Source organism: Drosophila obscura, unplaced genomic scaffold, assembly GCF_018151105.1.
Source record: "Drosophila obscura isolate BZ-5 IFL unplaced genomic scaffold, ASM1815110v1 contig_138, whole genome shotgun sequence".
Lineage (NCBI taxonomy): Eukaryota > Metazoa > Arthropoda > Insecta > Diptera > Drosophilidae > Drosophila > Drosophila obscura.
Window position 1 is genome coordinate 119,868 of NW_024542722.1, and position 27,816 is coordinate 147,683.

At 40.0% G+C, this 27,816-nt stretch overlaps 1 protein-coding gene and 1 long non-coding RNA gene across 5 annotated transcripts in view; one reads left to right on the forward strand and one right to left on the reverse strand.

The window, feature by feature from the left end:
* LOC111079773 (inactive dipeptidyl peptidase 10) overlaps positions 1-25,442 on the reverse strand; it is an 85,200-nt gene extending 59,758 nt beyond the window's left edge. For 2 of the 4 annotated variants that reach the window (XM_022375058.2, XM_022375064.2), the window contains exons 1-2: positions 25,005-25,439; positions 24,569-24,825 (exon numbers count right to left, since the gene is read on the reverse strand). The gene's annotated coding sequence lies outside the window, so the exon portion shown is untranslated. Of the gene's footprint in view, positions 1-24,568; positions 24,826-25,004 lie in introns of all 4 variants that reach the window. The other 2 variants (XM_022375060.2, XM_041595937.1) reach the window with 2 other exon arrangements.
* On the forward strand, positions 24,961-27,553 carry LOC121405305. Its single transcript, XR_005968521.1, has 3 exons — positions 24,961-25,749; positions 26,985-27,180; positions 27,233-27,553. It is a non-coding gene; the product is annotated as an uncharacterized LOC121405305 (long non-coding RNA).
* Positions 27,554-27,816: the final 263 nt, after the last annotated feature.

Below are 27,816 nucleotides of genomic sequence, written 5' to 3' on the forward strand. Positions count from 1 at the left end.
TAGTTTAACACCAAGATCATCAACTGTCGTATTTGGGGAGCCAAATAAGAACATTCCAATTGAGTGCTAGATATAGACTGACCAGGAGTAACCAGGATCAGGATCCGGATGCAGCAAAGGTGGTGGAACTAGCAGTTCATCTTGGCGCTGTGGTTGTTGACAAGAATCTGGTTGTGGGGTTTCGGGCAAATATAAAAACTTTGCAGAACTGCCGTTGGAGGTATTTGTCGACTACTTTGGTTTCAGCTGATTAAAATGGCGCTTGACATAGCCATTTGTTGTGCGAATAATGTACACTTTTCTCCCCTCGAATAGTTACGAGTGAAGACCCTCTGGTTCGGAACGTACTTTGAGACTTGCTGCTTTGCCTCGACGGGTTTTTCGAAAAGTTGGCTTAAAACTGTGCGAACTGGACGACCGTGAATTAACTCAGCTGGAGTTTTTCCTTGTGTGTTGGGTGTGAACCTAAAGGAAGCGAGATACTTCGTTACTGCTGCTCGAACTGGAAGTCCATCTTGCAGATTCTTTTTGACAGAGAATTTGAACGATTGAACAAAGCGTTCTGCTAATCCATTGGTTGCTGGGTGAAACGGTGCTGTAGTTATGAGCTTGATGCCATGTAGCTTGCAAAAATCTTTGAAGGAGTCAGCCGTAAGCTGCGACCCGTTGTCACTGACCATGGTTTTGGGATTTCCTTCGATTGCGAAAATGGAGGATAATGCAGAGATCGTATTTGGAGTTGTTGTAGACGACATTTGAATAACGAATGGAAACTGTGAAAAGGCATTTACACAAATTAGCCTCATAGCATCAAATATGGGACCAGCGAAGTCAATATAGATTTGCTCGCAAGGTGTTGTTGCTGCAGGCCAACTATGGTACTCTTTTGGTGGTGCAGGGTTATTAAATTTGCAGATACTGCATGATTGAGCAAGGTTTTTGATGTCTTCGTCGATGTTAGAAGGCACAGAAATTGCTGGTTGATGGTTAGAGCAAACTTACGATTGAAGTAAGGCAATTCATTACCAGCTTCAAGTTTTTCTGGCCATCCTACAGATACATAGTGCATGACTTTCTTGAGAGATTTGTCGTTGTGCATGTGTTTGAGTATGGTTTCTGAATTAATCGGTGGTTTAAATTCCTCTATAGTGTGGCAAGCTTCCTCTTATTTGTCGAATTCTGGATCTGTACCCACTGGAAGTCGTGAAAGGGCCTCTGCATTGCCATGGGCAAATGTGGATCGATACTAAATACCGAAATTGTAGGCCATGAGTATGATAGCCCAGCGTTGTAGCCTGTTTGAAGTCATCAATGGTAGATGCTTGCCTGGGTTACAAGCGGCTTATGATCGGTAATTAGTGTGAACTTCCTTTCATAAAGATATTGGTGAAAATGTTTTACTCCGAATATTATGGACAGGCACTCTTTTTCGATTTGGCTGTACCTTACTTGATGCTTGTCAAGTGTTTTTGATGCAAAAACAATGGGTCTCTCTGTTCCATCGTTCTGAAGAAAGGACTACCCCAATACCAAATGAAGAGGCATCGGTTGCTAGTAAAAGAGGTAGACTTTCATCGAAGTGAGCTAGCTGCATCGCATTAATGATGTGAGACTTCAAAGATGTGAAGGCTTGCTGCTGTTGCGGATCAAAACGGTATTGAACGTTTTTTCTGCGAAGCTGGTTCAGAGGCAAAGCCAGCTGAGAGTAGTTTGGAATAAAGTTGCAATAGTAATTTACTTTACCAATAAAAGCTTCTAATTGTTGTAAGCTAGAAGGCATTTCAAGAGTTTTACAGCCTCTATACCAGAGTGGTCTGGAAGAATCCCCTTTTGGCTGATTCTGCGACCCAAATATTCAATTTGATCTTTGAAAAATAAGCATTTTTCCTTCTTGCATTTGATGCCGTTCTCCTGAAAAATGTTGAGAACTTGGTCGATGCGGTTCAGATGTTCTTAGCTTGTCTGAGCTGAGATGATGACGTCATCTAAATAGTTCCCACAACCTTCTATCCCTTTTAGAAGTTGCTCGAGGTATCTTTGGAAGATCGCAATTCCATTTGAAGACATGCATCCTTTACGTCTATTTTGCTGAATTGCTTACCGTGACGAATGATGTGAAAAAGAGCTTCTTTTGTAGGCAATGGATACTGCTCTATATCGATTTGTGCGTTGACTGCTTGCTTAAAATCACCACAATTCCGAATAGCTCCACCTGGCTTAGGTGCAATCACAATGGGGGATGCCAATTGCTGAACTTGATCGGCTTCCCAATTCCGGCCTGTGTTAATCTGTTTGCTTCGGCTCTAAATTGGTCCATTTGCGCGAACGAAATTTTACGGCTTTTATAAAACTTTTGTATTGCCGAAGATTTTAAAAATATAGTGGCTTTAAAATCTCGAACACTTCGTTATATTTATTAGAAATGTCACGTATTTTGTCACTGTTCGCCTCATAAATGTTTGCTACTTGCATATCGAACCCGAATGTAATAAATAAATCCATGTCGAAAAGATTCGTTGACGTTTGCATGTTTGCTACAATGACTACCACTTCTTTCTCTTACTGACCACACTTTGCCACAGTGTGCAGCTCCCCTAGAAATGGTATTGTTGTGTTTCCAAACGCATGTAAAACTCGGGAGCACTTGTGCAATTGCGGCTTATTTAACAACGAGTATGTATTCTTGTTGATCACGGAGGCTGTCGCTCCATTTGAAATGAAATCACTGTATTTCGAATTTCGAGATAAAATATTTTTTTTATTTAGTTCACTTTTTACTAGGCCCGTGACGCTGTGCACTGCTTCAATGGTGTCTTTTTCGTTTGCTTGTTTTTTTTTTTTCTTTTTGGCCTTGCCATTTACGTTTGTCTTGCTTTGACATACATACGACAGATATATGTCCCTTCTACCGCACTTGCGGCTCTCTCTTGCGTGAGAGACGCCACAACCCGAAAACGATTTTAGTTCATTTTTGCAGGCTTTGGCATCACTTTTTTTTATTGGTATAGGTGTGGATTGCGTTGACTGGAATTTGCTTCTCCATGTTGTCTTTGAGTGTCGCTACGGTTTTTGTGGTCGTCTCATACGTTTCTGCAACTATGAGGACATCTTCAAGAGTTGGTTGGGACTTTTGAAGAGCTGCTCCCGCGGGGTGCCGTGGCAACCACGCATTACACACGAATTGGCATTCACGAGCGATTCCGCGCAAGTCGGCTACCCACTCTCTATGTGTTTGTCCGTACTTCATCTCTCTCTTGTGGTTTGTAGCGAGCGGCCACAAAATTACGTTTTATTGTGAAATGCACTGTGAGCTTGTCTGTGAGCTCTTTGAGTAGTTGTTTAAATTATTACTCCCGAAGAGGTTTTTTAGTAGCTCGAATATATTTACACCACACAACGAAAGAAAACAGGCTTTTTGCTTTTGGTCTGCACTGACCGAATATGCGTTGAAGTGCTGCGATAATTGTTCCAAATATGACTCCCAATTCTGGTTGTCTTTGTCGAACTTGTGAAATGCAGGACACATAGCCAATTCACCCGCTTGGCTTGAATTGGTAGCACCAGATGTAGATTTTTCTAGAATTTCTTGCATCCACTTTCGTTGCTGTTCCAAAATGTCTTGTGTAAATTTCTGCTGTTGAGTGAGCAATGATGCGATCACGCTTTCATCTGTCGGCATCTTGACTATCAACGACTACGCGACACGACTTTACATAAAAATTGATTTTTTGTATGGCTAAATTTAATTTTTTTTTTGCCTCGTCGCCAATAATGTTGTAGTTGAGGAGCCAAATAAGAACATTCCAATTAAGTGCTTTATATAGACTGACCATTTATTATATAGAGTTGCCAGATTATAACAATATGAATAATGCGTTAGGTAATTTTAGGAATATCGTTACATAACATCAACCAAGGTAATTCTCTTAAGAGAACCACCGCTGAGGCTATGAGGAGTAGAGGTGGAGAAACATCGATGCATCGATATTTTTAAATTTTTTGGAAACATCGATGTTTTGTGGCGACTATCGATGTTTTTGCAAGGTAAGTAAAGTAAGGGAAGCGCAGAAGGTATGTGTAAAAATATATACATATATAAATTGAATTATTAACTGTATTTAGGGCCTTGTGGTGGGCGTCGGTGGATGTGTGGAAACATAGTGCGAGTCCGAAAGGTCTTTCAACATGGCTGGACAGATCATATCGGACCGTCGCACCAGACTTAAAGTTGATGTCGTAGCTAAACTCATGTATCAATAAGAACCAAACCTTTTTCTGTTAAACTTATAGAATAAGATTTGTATTTTGATCTCATTGAATTTGTTTTTTTTTTTTTAATGATGTGAGACTTCAAAGATGTGAAAGCTTGCTGCTGTTGCGGACCAAAACGGTATTGAACGTTTTTTCTGCGAAGCTGGTTCAGAGGCAAAGCCAGCTGAGAGTAGTTTGGAATAAAGTTGCAATATTAATTTACTTTACCAATAAAAGCTTCTAATTGTTGTAAGCTAGAAGGCATTTCAAGAGTTTTACAGCCTCTATACCAGAGTGGTCTGGAAGAATCCCCTTTTGGCTGATTCTGCGACCCAAATATTCAATTTGATCTTTGAAAAATAAGCATTTTTCCTTCTTGCATTTGATGCCGTTCTCCTGAAAAATGTTGAGAACTTGGTTGATGCGGTTCAGATGTTCTTAGCTTGTCTGAGCTGAGATGATGACGTCATCTAAATAGTTCCCACAACCTTCTATCCCTTTTAGAAGTTGCTCGAGGTAGACATTTGAAGACATGCATCCTTTACGTCTATTTTGCTGAATTGCTTACCGTGACAAATGATGTGAAAAAGAGCTTCTTTTGTAGGCAATGGATACTGCTCTATATCGATTTGTGCGTTGACTGCTTGCTTAAAATCACCACAATTCCGAATAGCTCCACCTGGCTTAGGTGCAATCACAATGGGGGATGCCAATTGCTGAACTTGATCGGCTTCCCAATTCCGGCCTGTGTTAATCTGTTTGCTTCGGCTCTAAATTGGTCCATTTGCGCGAACGAAATTTTACGGCTTTTATAAAACTTTTGTATTGCCGAAGATTTTAAAAATATAGTGGCTTTAAAATCTCGAACACTTCGTTATATTTATTAGAAATGTCACGTATTTTGCTACTTGCATATCGAACCCGAATGTAATAAATAAATCCATGTCGAAAAGATTCGTTGACGTTTGCATGTTTGCTACAATGATTACCACTTCTTTCTCTTTTTGACCACACTTTGCCACAGTGTGCAGCTCCCCTAGAAATGGTATTGTTGTGTGTCCAAACGCATGTAAAACTCGGGAGCACTTGTGCAATTGCGGCTTATTTAACAACGAGTATGTATTCTTGTTGATCACGGAGGCTGTCGCTCCATTTGAAATGAAATCACTGTATTTCGAATTTCGAGATAAAATATTTTTTTTATTTAGTTCACTTTTTACTAGGCCCGTGACGCTGTGCACTGCTTCAATGGTGTCTTTTTCGTTTGCTTGTTTTCTTTTTTTCTTTTTGGCCTTGCCATTTACGTTTGTCTTGCTTTGACATACATACGACAGATATATGTCCCTTCTACCGCACTTGCGGCTCTCTCTTGCGTGAGAGACGCCACAACCCGAAAACGATTTTAGTTCATTTTTGCAGGCTTTGGCATCACTTTTTTTATTGGTATAGGTGTGGATTGCGTTGACTGGAATTTGCTTCTCCATGTTGTCTTTGAGTGTCGCTACGGTTTTTGTGGTCGTCTCATACGTTTCTGCAACTATGAGGACATCTTCAAGAGTTGGTTGGGACTTTTGAAGAGCTGCTGCATTACACACGAATTGGCATTCACGAGCGATTCCGCGCAAGTCGGCTACCCACTCTCTATGTGTTTGTCCGTACTTCATCTCTCTCTTGTGGTTTGTAGCGAGTGGCCACAAAATTACGTTTTGTTGTGAGCTTGTCTGTGAGCTCTTTGAGTAGTTGTTTAAATTATTACTCCCGAAGAGGTTTTTTAGTAGCTCGAATATATTTACACCACACAACGAAAGAAAACAGGCTTTTTGCTTTTGGTCTGCACTGACCGAATATGCGTTGAAGTGCTGCGATAATTCTTCCAAATATGACTCCCAATTCTGGTTGTCTTTGTCGAACTTGTGAAATGCAGGACACATAGCCAATTCACCCGCTTGGCTTGAATTGGTAGCACCAGATGTAGATTGTTCTAGAATTTTTTGCATCCACTTTCGTTGCTGTTCCAAAATGTCTTGTGTAAGTTTCTGCTGTTGAGTGAGCAATGATGCGATCACGCTTTCATCTGTCGGCATCTTGACTATCAACGACTACGCGACACGACTTTACATAAAAATTGATTTTTTTTATGGCTAAATTTAATTATACCCGTACTCAAAAAAGAGTTAAGGGGTATATTAGATTTGTGGTAAAAGTGGATGTGTGCAACGCAGAGAAGGAAACGTTTCCGACCCCATAAAGTATATATATTCTTGATCAGCATCAATAGCCGAGTCGATATAGCCATGTCCGTCTGTCCGTCCGTCCGTCTGTCCGTCTCGATGAGCGCCTGGATCTTAGAGACTATAAGAGCCAGAGAAACCAAATTTGGTTTCCAGACTCATGTGATATCACACTGCTACAAGTGTATTTCAAAATTTCGCCCCGCCCCCTTCCGCCCACTCAAAGAACGAAAATCTGTGGCAGGCACAATTTTAAAGATACGATAAAACTAAAAACGCAGTATCGTAGAGAATGCCCATATCTACCAGATTGCCGAATCTGAACTAGATCGGGTCATAATTATAGCCAGAATGAAGAAATTTTCTGTTGGTTCCCTCTCCTTCTCCAGCGCTGCTGACGCTACTGATTCTCTTTCTCGCTCGCACACTCTGCCACGTTCAGTGCGCGAGCAACCCCTAGCGAAGATGATGTAGAATCTAAATGGTACATGTATAATCTACATGTTAGATGTAAAATATACATTGTAGATGTAGAGATAACAGATGTAGCAAAAAAATGTAATATGAAAAATTTTTTTTTTTGTTCTCAAATTCTAAATAATCATAAGCTCAAAAATGTATATACTGACTGAGTACGGGTATAAGTAGAGTCGCGTCCCCAGAAGCGACTCACACGTTCCTTCTCGTTTTTTTTTTGTCTCGTCGCCAATAATGTTGAATTTGAGGAGCCAAAAAGGAACATTCCAATTAAGTGCTTGATATAGACCAGGGCTCGGTACAGTGAAGTGCGCTTGTGTGCGTAGCTAAACACGAAGTGCCTACGCCGAAACCGGTTTCCTTGCTTTACACTGCACGAATCTATTTGTGGTTGATGCTGCAATTATTTTCGTGTTGAAACTTTCAAGGAAAACAAAAGTTTAAAGCAAAATAATACAAAAAATTGAGTAAAAATTATAAAAAAAGAACGTGAATAAAAAATAATAATAAAATAATAACAAAACCATAACAAAATAATAATAAAATATTATTATAAAAATTAATACTCTTTTACCAACATGCAGCCATTGCAACTTCCTCCGAATCGAACGACGCGAGTGGAAACATGGGGAAATGTTTTCTTATAAAAACGTTTTTGTGATAATGTCCAAATCTATGCATCCATTGTATTCTTTGATGCGCAAAAGGTCGGCTAAATGCTGATCAGATGTAGAATTACGTAGCTTTGTTAATATTATGTTCATGCTTGAAAACGCCACTTCGCAATTATAAGTCGTTCCGAACATAGAATACAACTTGTACATTTCATCTTTCAGGTTTGGATATTTTCTGTCATCAATGCGCGCCCAAAACTTTTCTCCACTTTCTAAAGGAATTTCCAGATCATCCCGTAATATTATGAGCTCTTGGCGTATCGGAACATCCAGATCTTGCAATTCACAAATAAGTGGATAATCGTGTACCTCAACCATATTTCTAATCAATTTTAAATCCTCAAACCTTTTGCCCATGTTGTCATGCAGCGACTTTACAATAGCTGTGAATTGTTCTATTTTTTCAGAGCGATCAATTTCATATTCCGTAAATATAATGGATGTTTTTTCTAAATTAACGAATATTTTATTTTCTAATTGTCTGGTCAGAATGGAGAGTTTCCTGTCAAAATGATGAATTGATCTCATTAACTCAAAAATTTTTTTATTTTTTCCTTGTAGGCAGAGATTGAGATCATTTAAAATGGCAGTCATGTCACAAAGAAAAGCCAGGTCCGCTGAAAAATCGGGGTTTTCTAGAGCCAAAACAAGATCCTCTGTGTTTTTGTCCATACTTCTTAAGAAGATGAGAACCTCGTTCCGCAAATTAAATAAGCGCTCTAAACATTTGCCCCTACTAAGCCAACGCACTTCCGTGTACATTATCAAATCTCCATGCTCTGCATTTAGTTCTTTAACGAATTCTTTAAACTTTCGGTGCGTTAGAGCGTTGTGACCACCTCTTATTTTATTAATGATCTTAATAGATGTATTCATAACGGTAACCATCTTCAGCTCTTTTGCAAATAGTGCTTCCTGATGGATAACGCAGTGAAATGCCGGGCAACATATTAAGTTATTCGCAAAAACACCTACAAGGCCTTTGTGTTTCCCCGTCATTACCTTTGCTCCATCCGTGCATATTGAGCTCAGTTTATTTTTACCAACTACAGAAAAAACGTTTGACACTAGCGTTTCAAACAAAACCTGCCCCGTAACATGGTCGTGAAGAGATACCACATCAAAAACTTCTTCAAAACACTTCAAATTGCTGTCTACTGTTTTGATGCAATGATGCGATTACGCTGTCATCTATTGGTATCTTGACTATCAACGACTCGCGCACGACAGAAAAATTGATTTTTTTTATGGCTAAATTTAATTGTACCCGTAGCTCAAAAAAGATAGGGGTATCTTATATTTGTGCTAAACGTGTGATGGTTCGTGGAGATAAGGAAAGGTTCCCGAAAGTTTTAAAAGTGCATTGCTTTCAGTTCCAAAAGAGTCTTAGAACATCACACATATGGTTTTTAAAAACTATCCCATCGGTGAAGGGAGAAACCAAATTTGGTTTAAAGCTAGTGTGAATTGTAAAAGAGGCTTTTTTTAAAAGCTAGGCTGTCATTCCCTTCCGCCCACTCAAAGAATAGAAAATATTTGGCCGGCACAATTTAAGAAAACTTTTTGGACATGATCAATCCCCCTTATCTACAGTTCTAATCTAATATGGTTTATAATTGTAATGTCTCAAGACATAAGAAATTTACTGTTGGTACCCTCTAATCTCAAGCGCTGCTGATTGCTATTCGCCATCCACATTTTGGCCAACGATTTGTTTTGCCCAATTCCCATGCGAAGATGTTTTTGTCTAAGTGGTACATTTATAATAGTTGCGTTAGGTGTAATATACATTGGATGACGGATGTAGCAAAAAAATGCAACTGATTTTTTTTTTGTTCTAAATCTGGTAATCATAAGCTCAAAAATGAATGCTGACAGTCGCATTGCCGAAGCCATACGAAGCGCACGCTCCTTTTTTTTTTGTCGGTGTACCGGCAGCCAATAATGTTGAATTTGAGGAGCCAAAAAGGGACGTGCCGAGCCCTGATATAGACTGACCATTTATTATATAGAGTTGCCAGATTATAACAATATGAATAATGCGTTAGGTAATTTTAGGAATATCGTTACATAACATCAACCAAGGTAATTCTCTTAAGAGAACCACCGCTGAGGCTATGAGGAGTAGAGGTGGAGAAACATCGATGCATCGATATTTTTAAATTTTTTGGAAACATCGATGTTTTGTGGCGACTATCGATGTTTTTGCAAGGTAAGTAAAGTAAGGGAAGCGCAGAAGGTATGTGTAAAAATATATACATATATAAATTGAATTATTAACTGTATTTAGATGTTTTCAGGTATTCAACTTGTGGTGTAGGCAACGTCGGTGGATGTGTGGAAACATCGTGCGAGTCCGAAAGGTCTTTCAACATGGCTGGACAGATCATATCGGACCGTCGCACCAGACTTAAAGTTGATGTCGTAGCTAAACTCATGTATCAATAAGAACCAAACCTTTTTCTGTTAAACTTATAGAATAAGATTTGTATTTTGATCTCATTGAATTTGTTTTTTTTTCTTGCTTTTACGAATAAAGCATTTTATTTTGTTATAAAATTAACCAAATCTTTTCAATTAAAATAATTTAATTTACAGAAAAAAAATTTTGATTCTATTTTTTAAAACATCGATGTTTATTTTGAAAACATCGAAAAAATATTGATGTCCACGAACATCGATGTTTCTCCACCTCTAATGAGGAGGCAAAAAAGGGCTGGAGCGATAAAATGTCATTAATTTGCATTTCGAGGAATTTAGGTGTAACATATTTGCACAACACCATGACTAAAAGATCGGACTACAAGCGAAAATGAAATGAAATGTCCTTATACTGGACACAGAGTTTAACATCATCCGCATACATGAGTACTCGAAAGTTTGTTAATACTGAAGGCAGATCATTAATAAAGAGTGTAAATAGTAGGGGGCCTAGATGGCTGCCCTGTGGTACTCCAGAAGTAACCTTAACAGGTGAAGAGAAGGAGTTTTTGAAGAAGACTCTTTGAGACCCAGAACGAAGATAGCTAGAAATCCATCTCAAAAGATTAGGCGGAAACCCTAAAAGGTCAAGTTATTGTGCCAGAAGGGAATGGTTTACATAATCACATACACTATGCTTAACATCTGGGTATATGTAAATAAAAAAGCGACACCGAACTACGGTTATTATTCAGTTGTTTTTTTTACACGTCTTCGGAAATTTTGCCCATTTTGAGTAGTTCAGTGAATGTTTGGCTCTGTAAAAAATGAAATTTGGAAAGAGAAATGTCTGTTTATTCATATATGCACAGCCTAAAGCTTAAACGACGTCTAATTAATGTACCTATACACAAAAAAATAGAAAACACACAAGATAATTTTTTTCGACTTTTCCTGAGTTTTTAAAGTCAAAATTTCGTAAAAAATACCACACAAAAATCATAATTTTTGCATTTTTATGCTTTATATTTCCCAGACGGTAAGCTGAAATCACAAAGCGTTTAGGCTTCTGGATGCTTTAATTATCTTTGCAAAATAGCAAAGTTCTTTACAACCAGACGTAATATACTAGAGTTATGTGAAAGAGAAGCGCTACCTCTGAAAAAAGCTTAAAAAATACCAGAATTCAAAAATTCTTGAAAAATTCTCTTCTGCCATAGAAAAAAAAAATTATCATTAAACCATTTCTAAGCCTTAAGTCTTTAAGAAAAAGTTGGTTTTGTTCCTTGAGGAAAACTCGTGTCGAGTAGTGTAACTTTTTCTTAACAAGTACAATTGCAGATGTATATGGGGAATCACTCGGTCTAATATGGCCTTCAGATAGCAATTCTTCAATAAATTTGTCCACTAATCTTTTGTCGTGATATGACACCTTCCTTGGGGTTGAATATATTGGGGCTTGCGACATTATTTTTATCTTCATTTCATACATATGTTCAATGACTGCTATGTGGGCAAATCTAAGTAATATAATTCAATTAATGTTCGGATTTCACTACGTATGTTTTCACTAAGTGTTTAATCAATAGTATAATCTTCAATATCAATTTTATTTATATTGTAAGTGTTCTGAATATCGTAGGTTTGCTCAACTATATCGTATACCGAATCATTTATAGGAAGTTCACTGCTAGTCGGAAGATTTTGTTCAATGCTATCTGAATTTGTTTCATCATTCTCATTTTTGTCCAATCTATGGTCTAATATTTCTGAAATGTCAATTGATGTCTTAAGTTCCTTAGAGGTTCATCACTGTTAGCGGTATTAGCAGAATCGGTAGGCCAATGTATGTAGATCTAAATCTATGTCGGCTGCAACATTCACATTAGGCACACTGATTTTCCGATCACTAAATTTGAAAATCAAATTTTCAATTTTATTATCTTCATGTTTGTAATGTTTATAAAATGACAATTTTAACATATATTTCTTCAAGAAAGGTCGACCCAACAGCAAGTCTTCTGACATGTATTCTTCTGGCATAATATAAAACAAAATCATAATCTCAATGTCATGATAGGTTATGTGTAAGTAAATTTTCCCGTAAGTAAAAAGAAGAGAACCGATGACACTACGCAGCTTCGATGGTAAAAAGAGAATTTTTTTTAATGTTTTTGAACGGTAATGTTGAAGCTTTCAAAATATTAACGGCGCTGCCCGTGTCGAACATAGCGGAAAGAATATTTTTATAAGTTTTGCGTATTGGATCAGTGTAAAAATATACTCCTACCTGGTCAAATATCGGAACAAATGGGTATTCGTCGCTGTCCTCATCCCCTCGGAGAGTTTTTGGTTCCATTGCTGATTTGGTGTACATTTGTGGTTTCTCCAGACACGTCTTTATAGTGTATCCAAGAGAGCCGCAACGGAAGCAGGACCCCTTCTCACGTTTGGGAGCCTTACAGTCTGAAGCGTAGTGTCCAAACAACTAACACTTTTAGCATCGCATCTCACCATGGGAGGTTATTGAAGATTTTGTTGAAGTTGAAGCTGAAGAGACAGTCGATGAGTTCCATTTTGGTTTGTTTTTTGCTCGTAAGGCAGCATAACGGTGAGACAATTCCTTAAGTTCGTTAAAAGTTTTCGCTCCGTACAACATGGCAATGGCTGGCGAAGAGTCACGGAAACCATCGATGATGAAGTGGACTGCTTCAATCTCACCTACTCTTGCACGCAACGCCAACTCTTGCATTTGCAGAATGTATCCCATAAAGGAAGTTTTTGCCGGAATATATAATGTTTTCTGAAGTTGGATCACTAATTCGGTTGGCGAACATGCCTTATCAATATTTTCAAAAACAATTTTTTAAATTGGTCGTAATTTTCTGAAATGTCGAGCCGCATGAAAGTATCTTCCTCTGAATTTGGTGCCATTAATAAGCGTGCACATCGTAGCTTTTAGGCGTCTCCATCATCAACAGTGGAACAAGCACGCTCTAATTTGTTGATGCACAATCTAGCATCTTGGTCTCTCGGGTTCGAGAACGGAGAAATTGTGAGCAAAGACTTTTTTTATAAAACTAATGGCGGCGTCGATCATCTCCTCTTCTTCACGCGTGTTTTGGTATGCGTCGTTTTGTGTGCGCGCCTCGTCAATTGTTCGCGCCAGCGTGTCGGAGCCGCTTTTCAAGTTGAGGTTAAGGTCGACCGGAATGTCGGAGTCGCCATAAGCGTCAGATTTGGTCGGAACAACAGGGCTGGTTGGATGAACAGGAACATAGCCATTCTCGTAAACGAGTTTCTGCAGCTGCCGCAAAGTTGCATTGCTCGAGTGCGCAATATTCTGCATGTCCAGCCAGTCTGCCAGCTGCTACTTCTTCATGGCAACGTGATAAATTATGGTTTTACTTAAAAGATGAATAAACGTAGGCGTTTTTAAGTGGCTTTGGATTGCGTATCCCACTTCTGAAGTTGTGACACAAGTTTTTGTTCTTTTAATATCTATCTTTTCTTTATTGTTATTTGCACGTCCTCTTGAATTCGTGAATTCCATCGTCTCGCTGTTATCGCCTCCTCCTATTGATCATATCCATAAGACTTATCGCATAAGACTATCACATAAGACCTGTCGCATAAGACTATCGCAAAAAAGTCATATCGGGGTATTGGGGTATCAATAAGGGTTCTATGGGATGGATAATGGTACTCATGCTACAGGTGTTGCCTTACAAGTCATAGATCGATTTTTCGACCACTGGGTGGAAGTGGGTTAATTTCTTGGATTTCAACGTAGTTTGGCGAAGTATGCCAGCGAGAAATTTTAGCTGACGCCTCCATGCTAAGGAAAAGGCCGAGCGCTGGCAATCGTATCCCAACATACTGGTGGACTGCAAATATAGCCAGTGCCAGGCGGGAGTGCCAACGAACCATCAGCCCAGATGGTGATGGAAGGAATTCCTCCACTTGAAATAGAACCCACTACAGAAGCAGAAATCCTCGAAGCTCTAACTCGGACCCAGGACGACAAAGCACCAGTACTGGTGGGCCCCAAATTCCGTACTCCGCACTGCGATGGAGACAAATCCACAAATATATGTGGGACTCTCCAACGCGTGCATGTCCGAAGGAATATTCCCCAGACCATGGAAGCGACAACGGCTTGTCCTTATACCCAAAGGAAACAAGCCAACCGACGAGCCATCATCCTACAGACCACCCTGCATGCTAGACACAGTGAGTAAGATTCTCGAGCGCATAATCCATAATCCATTCCCCAAGGATCGGTACTCGGACCGCTGCAGTGGAACATCATTTATGATGGAATCCTAAAGATGAATATGCCAATGGGTGCCACGATGATAGGTTTTGCCGACGACGTAGCAATAGTCGCAGTGGCAAAATATAAAGAAGAGGCAGAAAGAATGTGCAATGACGCCGTAGAGCGAGCCTAGCATTATCCACCATTAGACAGCAACGTTAGAAAGAGGCGGTGGTCACTATTAGCTCCAGTCCAAGCCTGAAGTACCTGGGTGTCATGATTGAGCATAGGCTCAGTTTTAAGCACCACATGGAGTATGCAGCAAAGCTGGCAAGACGGCAGTTGCCCTATCTCGCAGTGGCAAACACGCGAGGGCCGAAACAGCCGAGGCTGAAGCTCCTAGCGAGCGTGGTCAGTTCGACGCTAATTTATGCGGCCCCAGTATGGGCCGATGCATTAAAACAGAAAACGTATGCCCGAGAATGCAGCGCAGTCCAGAGAGTGTACGCCTTGAGAGTATGGTGTGCATTCAGAACGGTATCGCAAGACGCCGCACTAGTGGTAGCAGGAATGATCCCTATTCACCTGTTGGCAACAGAAGCCGCAGGAATAAGGAAAGAACGTGACCTACGGACTAGTGACCAGGATACCAGAGGTGACGCAAGGCAGCGCACAAGACGGCAATGGCAAAGCGCCTGGGACTCCAGCAGCAAAGGGCGTTGGACACATAGGCTAATACCGGACCTACAGAGTTGTCTGAGCCGTAGCCATGGACAAGTGGAGTATCACCTCACCCAATTGGTGACAGAACATGGATGCTTTAAATCCTACCTGCATAGATTTAAGCACGAGGATGACCCCTTCTGTGTGCTCTGCACAGGGGTAACCGAAGACGCGGAACATTATTTCATCGAATGTCCAAAATTTCAGGAAGATCGGGAACTCCTCAGCAACAAGCTTGGAAGGACCAGCGACGGCACCCTTTTGGTGAAAACTAAAACTAATCTACAAGCTACGAAATTACTAAAACTAACCCGAATTGCAGAAATGGAAGTAACATCAACCGAACATAGAACACTTAACTTCTCAAAAGGACTAATTTATTCCAACGATTTGCGATATATTGGAGAAGAAATAATCCTTAATGAACTAAAAACACAAAATGTAACTGAAGTTAACAAAATAATGAAAAAACAAGCAACCAACACCGAAGATAACCACACCACACTGATCGAAACTGGACTTATTACAATAACTTTTGCAACTCAAAAATTACCCGAAAAATTCAAAAATTGGCTACGAATCGGTACGCGTGCGCCCATACATTCCTCTGCCACTTCGGTGTAGAAAATGCTTCCACTTTGGACACCCAGCTCCTGTCTGCGAGAGTACAGAAATATGTTCTATATTTCTCTGAAGTTAAACACACTAATGAAGAAGAATCATGCAAAAACGACAAAAACTGCCTAAACTGCAAAAACAACCCAGAAGCTGACTCAAAACACAGCCCTCTTGACCGAAAATGTCTCACATTTCTCAAGCAACAAGAACTGATAGCCATAAAAACAACAGAAAAAGTTGACCATAAAACTTCTATGGGAATTTATTTCAATCGCCACGGTTACCAAAAAAAAATGTCCTACTCTAAAACACTTACAAACGCCACACCTCAGAACACAATTACAACCCTTCAAACACCAAACACACAAAAACCAACAAACACAAGACCCATCCCTCAACAACAACATTCTGCATCAAAAGACCGAAAGACAGGTAGGTGACAGGCGGAGCGTTGTGTTGCTGACAAAAATACTTCAAGAAAATCGTGGTTTGTGGTTTTGCTGGTGTTTATTATTTTTATGACTTAATTCTTTGTGGGTTTGGCCAAGTAACAAGATCCGCGAGTAATCCATCGACTCGCGGATCTTGTTACTTGGCCTGTGAGCCGGTGGACTGCTTAGTCAGTGTCTCGTGTTCGGGCTGATGGACTGCCTAGTGCAGTGTCTTGGGTGTGTGACTGAGGGACTGCCTTGTGCAGTGTCTTGTGTTTGGGCTGATGGACTGCCTGTGTCTTGTATTCGGGCTGATGGACTGCCTGCCTCTTTCGGCCGATCTTGGCCCTTTTATGCAGCTGGCGATCGCACCTGAGACCCGGAAATAATTAATTCTGGCTGACTTAAGGTTATTGGATAATAATAATTGTAGGGTGTGGTAACTAGGTCGAAGCTTGGTGCTTCGTTGACAATTTTTAGTGGGTCAGGGTGGTTTTGCTGATGCTGCATCCCGGAAGGTGCAGTTGGGAATTGGGGTATTTGGTTTAAAAAAAATGAGTTTTTGCTAACTCTGCATTGCGGAAGTTGAGTGGTAAGTCGATTGCGCAATGTCCCAAGAGGTGGGGTGTTGTTGATCGAGAGTTCTTAATTAATTGTGTGCTTAAGACGATTTTATTTCCGGGGTGCTGACGCACCGCTATTTGTGAGGAGAGACGTGGCCAGAGCCAGGGTTCGGTGTCTCTGCGGCTATCAGTTTGACTGTTGTTCCCGAGCTGTTTGTAACGAGATATGGCTAGAGCCATGGTTCGTTACAAACATATGGATCGCAACGCACTGAAGACCTAAAAATAAGCCAAGCCCTCAAACAAAAACAAACGCACTAGCAATAGCGACAGAGAATCCTTTTAATCCGAATTTTAATTTAAGTATCTCTTACAATACTACAATGGAATGTCAAAGGTATATAACTATAACCAACTTCTTTCACTCCAAGAAACACATATACAATACACCAACAACATACCAGTCCCAATCAGCTACATATTGCCACCAACAGATTTGGCGGCGCTGCACTTTTAGTACATAAGTCAATACAGTACACTAACATCAGCCTCCCAAAGGATCTACAAGCTCTAGCAATTAATATTCAATCTAAACAAAATTTAAACATATTTACCAATTCGGCTTTAAAAAAGGCAAATCGACTTCGGACAGTCTACTATACGTAGACTATCTTACAGCGAAATCTCACCGACACACTTCACTCATCACTCTTAACTTTTCGAGAGCTTTTGATCGACTTGACGTGCATACCATAATCGACCAGCTCCAGCAATGGAAAACAGGTCCTAAAATAATAGATTACGCTAAGAAATTTATGCTCAATTGGAAAATATTCGTCCGCGTCGGTCCGCACACATCAAATTCTCTTCCTTTACCCAACGGAATCCCCCAGGGGTCACCTATATCTGTCATTCTATTCCTCATTTCTTACAATAAGCTATCAGACATAATAACTTTACATAAAGAAATCAAGTTTAACGCTTATGCCGACGACTTCTTCCTGAAAATTAGCTTCAACAGAAATAAAAACAAAAATAACAATCTAGAAAACCTACTAAACAACATAGACATAGACAACAGGGGCCTCCTCCGTATCACTACCAAAATACCATCTTCATATCTGCAACAAGCACAATTGCTCTTGCACCATAAGCTGCAATAACATCGAAATTCCTACTGTTACCACATAGAAAATTTTAGGAGTAACCATAAACAACAAATACAAATCGAATACACACATAAACACACTTATACCATCACTTCACCAAAAACTAAACATAATAAAATGTTTAGCCTGAAATTCAATTGCGACACAAACACATTACTCAACGTTGAGAAAGCAACCGTCATAACCAAAATAGAATACGGTTTATTCCTTTAAGCCTAGTACTCAGATCGAAAAAAACACCTCGCGAACAGAATCAGGGTTGATATTCGTATGAAACCGATAAGAAATGTTTTACGGCTAAAACTGTTTTCTAGGCTCTGTACGGAAGGCTGTACTCAGATCAAAAAACAAAAAGGTCGGTATATACTGGAAAAGTATCCGAAACTTGTTTTTTTTTTGTTTCGACCCACCTCGAAAAATATATCAATTTGATATAATTTGCCAGCAAACACGAAGCAAACATTGCAATAAGAGAACAAAAAAAACCAAATGAAATATTTTAATAATGAAGAAAAATAGAATCTAGCTAATGCAGTATTATATGAATGACAATTATATGGATATTAAAATTTATTATTTTTATTAATTTTCATAAATATAAAACATACATTGTTTTCAAAACATTTATTTTTATCGGTGTCCGACACGGGATGCGTCGCCATTTGCTGCTGCTGATAGTCAGACACATTACCTTGCCAATAAAATATTGGGGAGCCCAGGATATGGCTGGGGATTAGCGGCCCTAGCCGAAGAAGTGAATTTTATTAACTTTAAACAAAACCAAGCAGCTGTCTGAGCAGAGTAACCGTTCAGAATGCAGTGCACACCTCTGGTCACACACTGGCTGCTCGAAGAATATATGACATTCGTTTGCTGGCAAACAGTTTTTCGATCTGAGTACTAGGCTTTACGGATACTCACCCAAAAGCATACTAAACAAATTAAAAACTCCATTTAACACTGCAATACGTCTAGCTCTTGGAGCCTACCGCTTCACCCCCAATAGTAACTTGCTTTACGAGGCTAACATTACCCCCTTTGAACTAAAACGAGATTTACAAACAGCAAAACTCTGAAAACACCTTATTAATTAAAAAAACACACCATTACACAAATTTATTAAACAATGCAAACTGGAAAAGAAAACTCCACCCATCATAGATCGCACAATAGCAATATGCAAGGGGCTTAATTTGCCCTACAAACCACAAAAGCTAATTAAATACAAAACTCCCTGGGACCTCCCCAAACTTGTCGACAAAACGCTACGTACTCATAAGAAACAAATCACACTTCCAAAAACATATCGAAAACTGTACAAAGGCAAAAAAGACAAATTAAAAACATACACAGACGGGTCAAAAACAAAATACACTATATCATACGCCATCACAACAGAAACGCACATAATAAAATATGGCATTCTGCCCCCCCTACTCATCAGTACTTTCTGCCGAAACTATAGCAATCCTAGAAGCGATCGAACACTTAAAAAACAAACGAGCCAAATTTGTCATTTGTTCTGACTCCTAGCAGCAAAAGATTCCATAAAAAACACAATCACTAATAACCCACTTAGCTCCTAAAATAAAAATAATGTGGATTCCTGGCCATGCAGGAAAAACAGGAAATGAGTAAGCCGATGAAACAGCAAAATCAACAAAAAAAAATGCTCTTATTTTTACACCAAACATATGTTCGACAGACATAAATAAATACCTAAAAGCAGAGTTCACGACAAGACAGAAACAGAAGCTTATACTCTGTAGTCAATGATACCAAAATATAAATTCGAATCAGTCACACATTGGCGATTATTTAGGTTCCTGCCAACAAATGCTTAGCAGGCTCGACCAAACAAAATTAATTAGGCTTCGGTTAGGCCACACAAATATATCTCAGAGTGTGATATCACATGAGTATGTTAACAAAATTTGGTTGCTTTAGCTGTTATAGTCTCTGAGATCTAGGCGGACGGACAGACAGATATGGCTATATCGACTCGGCTATTGATGCTGATCAAGAATATATATACTTTATGGGGTCGGAGAACGTTTCCTTCTTTGCGATGCACACATCTACTTTTACCACAAATCTGATATACCGGTAATGGGCCCATTAACTCTTCGAGTACGGTTATATAAAAAAAATATCAGCAATATTTCATATTTTTGCTTTAAAAATGCATTATGTGGCTTATATATAAAAAATCCATTCGTTCTTTGGTAAAAATTTTGAATGTCGGCATGCTTTGCATCTAAAGCCTTGCGTTTCTCACTTTTACCAGTATCGAACTATCGGAAACAAAAACCTCGATAGGCGAATCAGTGATTTTGCCATCGATACTATCGATAGTCTCTCGATGTTTTTGCAGGTCTACTGTGGATAGAAGAAGCACTAACCATACTGTATACAGATGTGCCAGTTCATACAACGAAAGTGGCGCAGCTGGGGTTTCAGCTTAAGGTCCCATTTTTGTAAATTTACAAGGGCAGCAAGTGTTGAATGGAAGGTGCTATAATGCCACCAAAAAAGAATAAAGACGCGGAAGCCCCGCATCTTGTGCTGTGTTAGTGAATTTCTTTAGCCGAAATAAAAGTTATGTCGAGGAAAATAGAGACTGCATGGCAGCTGGGCAGCTAGAAGCCAGGTTAAGTCTAATTGGGACAAACTTTAATCAGTTCTTTAATATTCAAGATAAAATTAAGCACGACAGCGAGGACGAATGGACTAGCTGGTACAATGCTTTAATTACGCTAATAGACTCCGATTCGGAACTGGATGATTTGTCAATATTGATTAATTTGATATCATCGTTGGGAGCTGCGCCTTTGAGTACGATTGAGTGTTTGGAATTATCAGGTCCCAACTATCGCAAGGCAATATGATTATTGAAAGATCGTTATGAAAATAAGTCAATTATTGTGCAATCATATATAAACGAGCTAATTAATGTGAAGCGTCTGAAGCATCCAGATTCAGAAGGGTTGACAATGGTAGACAATGTGAACTCCCAATAGCGCTCAAGTCGTTAAGCGAAGACAAGGAGATTCTGGGTGCAATAATTTTTAATTTAATTCGTACAAAGCTTGATGAAGTGACGATGGACCGTCATGGTCATTGTTATCGCAGTTTTTGATAAACAGAGAAACCAATTTAGCAAATAAGGAGATTCGACGAGTCAATGTAGCCAGACCCAGTGGTAGAAGTAAGGTTAAGAAGGCAAGTTTAGCTGCATCAATGGACAGCAGCAATGGCAACGTTTGTCGTGGGACTCATGGATTAAAAGGGTGTCCAAAGTAGAAAGAATTATCACTGGTACAAGGGTACCAGAAAGTAAAAAAGCACTCTCTGTGCCTGATTTGCTTTAGTAAGAGCCTTTTCACACTGGCGACCATCCACCATCCATTTCGGGGATGGTCCGTAAGGTTTTGCCGTTTCGAAAATTTCACAGTTATTCCACCATCCATCTGGGATGTTCCTTATTCGCACGGAATTGTTTCTATCATTTTCAAATGCAACCTTAAATATTTCAAATTAACAACAAAAAAGTGCAAGTCACTACGAAAATGTAAACAATGACAGACATGAAAATGGTAAAAACAAGAACAGAAAATCTGATATGTCAGAATTGTCTCAGGCACAAAAACTCGGTTTGTGGACTCTGGGAATTCTTTTATGAATGCTCTGCAAAACTCATGCAGGATATTGCACTCGCTTTTGGCTGACAGCCTTCCGACTATTCTGTACTGAGAAAAAGAGCCCAAAGTATACAATGCTATGGCTATAGAAAAAATTCCTTAAAAAACGCCTCGTTGTTTTCGGGTACATCTTTCTCCCAAAATGTCCCAAACCGCTTCTCAGAAAACATAGAGAATAGAGAACTACCATCTTGCCGCGATTAGGGGCCTAGTAAGCGTAAGGAACCCTATACCGGCGGTAGCGTATGCTGCCAGAAGGGCCACCCAAGCCGGGCAGGTCATGGGGGAGCGCCGAAGACAAAAGTAGTTCACTGTGGCGGTAGGGATAAGACGCATCCGTTATGGGGGAAATGTCAGTTAACGATTTAACAGTTAAGGTGCAGGGAGTCGGAGACCCATTACCGGCGTTGATTGGGGGTGCGAGCGCAGGTCCCCCGGCGTCGATATCCTGTAACTGCAGGAAACCCGATATGGCAGTGGAGTGCTTGGCTACCAAATCGTTTAATGCCACAAGCAACAGAAAGATCCACAGACAGAAAGGGACGATAGGAGATCTGGAACCGGGAACCACAGATGGAAGCTTCGTCTTTACTTGTCCCTCAGTGTCGGAGGCAGAGTTGGCTACGGCTTTCTCTCGACTCGGATATAACGAGGAACCGCAGGAGGCGGAGCCACAATTCACGGCTCCCAACATCCAGGTCGACTCGGGTCCACTACCCGTGACGGACGAGAAGACGCAGGCTGAGACCCTACGCAAGCGGCTGTCGTTATAAAGGGCATCGGCAAAATACCTTCGTGGTATTAGCCAACGACCCACCGATATGCTGACCGCGAGGGAAAGGAGCCTCAAAAAGAAGCACGAGCAAAAGGAGCGAAGGTACGAGCGGTTTAGCGGAGTCGCTCCTACCAGCAGAGACCAAGCCCTCTCAAGGGCAGACGCGGCGACTGGGGACCCCAAACCATCGACTTCAGCGTCAGCATCAGCTGGCACGAAGGCGAAGGTGGACCAACCCTCAACGGCATCGTCTGCGAACACGCGAGGGAGAAAGGGGAAAAAGGTGTCCGGGAAGCAGAGGGGGAGGACCACACCTCCGATGAAGAGGGCACCGGTGGAACCGACTGGTCGAGAGCCAAGGTTCCAGCGGCAGGGGACGGACGACTCCACAAAAGCTTCCAAGCCGAAGAAGGCGAAAGCAGAAGACATTGTGGCAAGCCTTGGATCGCCGGCCGAGCTGCAGGTAGCCATCATCGACAGAAGTCACCCAGAGGCGAAGATATCGGACGCCAGTTGGCTGAAGGAAGAATCGGAGATCTTGACCGCCATGAAGGATGCCATTGTGCGCGCAGATAAACCGTTTGTTTGCGAGTTCAAGGATATCAAGTGTCATAATGGAGCCAAAGGCAGTGGCCTGTTGCAATGCAGAAACTGTTGAGTTTCTCAAAGCCCCAGTCCAAGGTTTTGGTGAACTTTGGCCAGGAGCGGCACTCTGCGTGGTCCCCACGGATCAGATTCCCGGGAGAACGATCATGAAGGTGTTACTCCCCAGATCAAGGCGGATGAGGACAAATTCGTTCTGATCAAGGCACAGACTGGAGACTGGAGACTGGAGACCCACCCTCGGAGGATGTCAGGGCCCTGATATACCAAGCGCGGAGTGAGGGCCTCGACATTGTCTTAGGCTGAGACGCGAATACCCATCACTCCCTCTGGGGAAGTACGGGAACAAATTCTAAAAGAGAGTCGCTGTTCGAGTACATTCTGTCCACAAATCTGCTGCCCGACCCACCGGAAGGGGACATACTTCAAACGGGAGCACTAGAGGAAGCTACGCAGAACGTTACTAATGCTCTACAGATGGCGTTTCTCAAATCCTGCCCGACGAGATTATCTGGGCCATTAAATCATTCAGTCCCTAGAAGTCACCGGGACCGATTGATATCCGACCAGCCATGCTACAAGTAGCATGCCGGCAGCTACTACCATGGCTGAAGAAAATTTTCGAAGGATGCCTCCTCACTGGGTACGTCCCCCATGGGTGGAGGGAGGTGAGAGTGGTCTTCTTCATATGTAGATTCTACATGTCCTCCGGTTGGGGGCGCACGCACATTGAACGAAGTAGAGTGTTCGAGCGAGAAAAAGCATAAGTAGCGGCGGCAGCACTGGAAGGGGTTTGGTTAGACACTGAACATCTTCTTCATTCTGGCTATAATAATAATACGATCCGATACAAATTTGGCAATCAGGTAGATCTATTTATGATCCGATCAAGAATATATGTACTTTATGGGTTAGGAAACGTTTCCTTCTCTGCGTTGCACACATCCACTTTTACCACAAATACAATATACCCCTTAAAGGCCTGTCTCCAGCACCACGGAAAATTCCTGCCATGAATTTGCTTGTTATTCCGTGAGGGTGTGGAACATAGCTTAAACAGGGTTGATGAATCAGCTGTGTTTTGTAAACAGTGCCAACTGTTAAGTTCTGCTAAAATTAAAAAAGGAAAAAAATGCACTCTGATGATGAAGTGATTGTGTTGGTGTATTGTTGCAAAACAAAAAAGAATAATTTGCATCTCTCTTTTTCGTTTTGCGGACAGTTTTTGCCTACATCTTGCACCATTCACTTCAGGAATAATTGTTGAACATGTATTCCTGAGCTGGGTGTCAGCTGCTTCTCTCAGTCCACGAGGACTGATCCCGATAGGCAACTATCGATATAAATCTGTGGATTCCGCTCGTGTTGCTGGATACACACTCCAGGAAAACGAAAAAGAAAAAATCCTGGCAGTTTTTTTATATGAAGTTTTACGGGGCATTTCCGCGGTGCGGTACTATGCTTAACTCTTTTTTAATATGGGTATAAAAACTGCCCATTTACATTATGATTTTGCCACAAATTTCGTGATACTTATTTATACATTTAGTATACCCGAAAAGTAATATATATGCATGTATGCATTACTATAAAAATGTCTTCTTTTTGTACATTATGAATACATTTATCTTAAAACCATAGTAAATGTATATCAAATAAATGCGCATACTTACTTTTAATGTATTTATATGCATGTAGATCGTATGCGTACATATGTGTACATATGCAACCAAGTTGAAGTATTCTAGGTGATATTCGCGTTAAACACTGCACAAACACCATTGACCAAACAGAGGAGTACGCAATTGTAAAGTGTACATATGCATGTACATTTATTTTAGGAAGACGAAAATCACTTCTTAATCCGAAAATTTAATTAAATATGTGTTCTTTAACAAGTTATACAAATAAATCGTACTCTTACATATATCTGAAAATATGTACATACATATGTTCATATATTATTAATTTTTTAGTTGAATTTACTTTATTTCCTTTTTCACATTTTTTGGTTTTCCAAAATATTTTATCATCACATTAACTTTATACATATATACATAAATACGGGTAAATTTTTTAGTAAGATACATATGTACATATGATTAATACCTCAGGCTCTCATTTTTTATTTATGTCTTTTTGATAAGTGGTCTAAATAACAGTATATTAATTGTTGGAAAAAAATAAAAATAGTTGACCAGTGATTGCGTGGACTTTTAAGCAGCAGTAATTTATTTTCACACACATTAACATACATATGTATGTAAATTGGTATTAACATGGAAATAGGGGTGCCAAATTACAATTTTTTTCCCGTGTTTTTAATTTGTTTTTGTACGGATTCAGTTATAATTAAACTTTTAAAATGCACATGTGATATTTTTGTGCTTTATTTTATTTCATACTAAAATAAAAAACTATACAACTGTCAACTTATTCTGTGACACATTCTGATTTTCTCGTCTACTTGGAGCATGCTCTTTCTTTGAATAAAAGGGTGGTTTACATTGTTACGAGGACACATACATATATATATAAATATATGGACGTTATTTCCATGCTGCAACCCACCATGTGTACCAATTTTAACACATTCGCTGCCCAACAGATTTACGATAATTTTTAAGGGGAAAAATAAATCTCGTTTTCTAGATGTCTGTACGATGTACATGTATTTGTTTTTACATCTGGAAGAAATACCCTGCTAGATCTATATTTTCTATGGTACAAACATATGTATGTTTACTTTTACCTTTTTTTTACCTATCTATGAAGAAACTACAGTGGCTTACAGCTTAAATGAACCAGACAACCAGAAAAACTTAAAAGTGGTACACTCAAATGTGGTACAAATGTAAGTGTACATTTTTTTTTATTCTTAAATTCTAAAAAATCATATGCTCAAAAATGTATATACTGACTGAGTATAACGGGTATAACGGGTATAAGTAGATTCGCGTCCCCAGAAGCGACTCACACGTTCCTTCTCGTTTTTGTATCGATTCGACCAATATTACTGTGATCTATAGAGTAATTTTCCCCCACCCCTCTGTGAATGCTGTTTTTAAGTCTTTTTTACGTTTTATAATGTTCTGATCCAATATTAACAATATTCTAATATTCTCAATGATATTTAAAGTCAGGCTATTGAGTCTAAGGAATCATTAAGTGAGTGCACTGGCCAGTTTGGTAAAAGGTGCTGAGATGAAAGCAATACATTAATATGTACTGGAATCCTCCTACATGGCTCTAATGGTGATTGGCTAGGCTGGAAAACGTTACGACAAAGACAGCATTATGGGTTAGTTCGCTTTTTGTGGTGCTATCTCATGTTTGGATTGTGCTTAGATGCTTAGATCTCTGTTAATGTTCCTCCTTTCGAACGTACCGAGCGGCTCGCTTTACGATGCCAATGTTACTGCTGTTCGCGTTACCTTTGGCTGGGAGACAGTCTAGATTGAGTTAAAATTGAGATTGAAATCGAGTTGTAGAGTAGGACCTTGTAGTCCAGACAAAAATGAGATCGTAAGTTTATATTCCCGTGGAGCTTGGGAAAACACCTTATTAAAAAAAGTTTGCGGAGGACAGCTTAAGCTGTTTAAAGTAAACGCTACATTTTTGCACTTTTGTTCGTTTTTTTTTTAATGGAGGACAATACGATCAGTGCAAAATTTTGAAACAATATCTAACTTTATAATGCCATACTGATTTTGCTTAGATTTTAACGGTACTTTCCAAAAATTTTATCGAAAGTGTGACTAAATGTTTGTTTGCTTTGTACAGAGAACTCTGCACGTATTTGTCTTTAATAACACTACTCGACAAAATTGAACATTGTAAATCCGCTTCGAACTAAACCAACGTTTTTTGATAGAAAAATAGTGTAGGGTAGTGCTATCAATGAAGTCGCAGTAGTAATTGTTGGCGAGAACGTGGAATCACGCGGTATTTTTCTCAATCGTCGGGATTGTGGCAAATTACCACGAGAGTACGAGACTCATCGGTCAAATTATTCACTTCAAGACCCACTGATGTCCAGTCGTGGATAGGATGGCTAAATTTCTCAATTCTCAATTTCATTCGTTTCAGTCAGTCGAAGTTACGATCAAACGAGTATATCCTCTTGCGTGATGCCCGGCTATCGTTAAAAGTCTGTGGGACTAATCTCGAATTTACCTGTTTTTACGCATGGGATGCCTGTGCGTATTGGCAATCCGTCTTCGTTGCTTGATCTTGCGCCGCTCCCAACTGATTTTAATTTCAAATAAATAATTTGGAAATTGAGGTAGGAATCACCATTAATGGTGCCACCAAATTCGCATTTCTTTGCACTGCAGATAAGAGCCATGTTCAACAGCTGTTGGGTCACTGTGCACAGCGAGAAAAAAGACGCACTGAGAGGACAAGCTAGATGAGAGACCAGGCAGCAGCAGCAGCAGCAGAAAGAGCACGATGATCAGCAGTTATGTATGTCCCTATGTATGTACATATATACAGGGCAGACGGCGCAGCGAAGTGACGAAAGCTAACGACGAACTCCAATAAAGCAAAGCAGAGGCGCCGAGATATTAGACCATAAACGAAGAATGCAGGCGTCGTATGGTAAGAGTGAGAGCCAGAGTGCAGCTCGCGTGAAATCCAGAGAGTGAGTAGGCAGTGCAACGGATTATCGCGAGAACGGTGAGTGCCAAAGAGCAATGAGTCGATGAGTCAAAGCAAAGCAAAGCAACCGATCGAATAGCAATAACAATTGTCTAAACAAAAACAATGCAATGCAACGATCCACTGTTAGATGTATGTATGTATGTATGTTTGTTCGGCAGCCACAGAAAAATTAAAAGTAATAAATCAATTTAAAACACTGAGTATACACAAGCTTTATAAAATATGAATATGTGTGCACCTCCGATACTTAAAACCA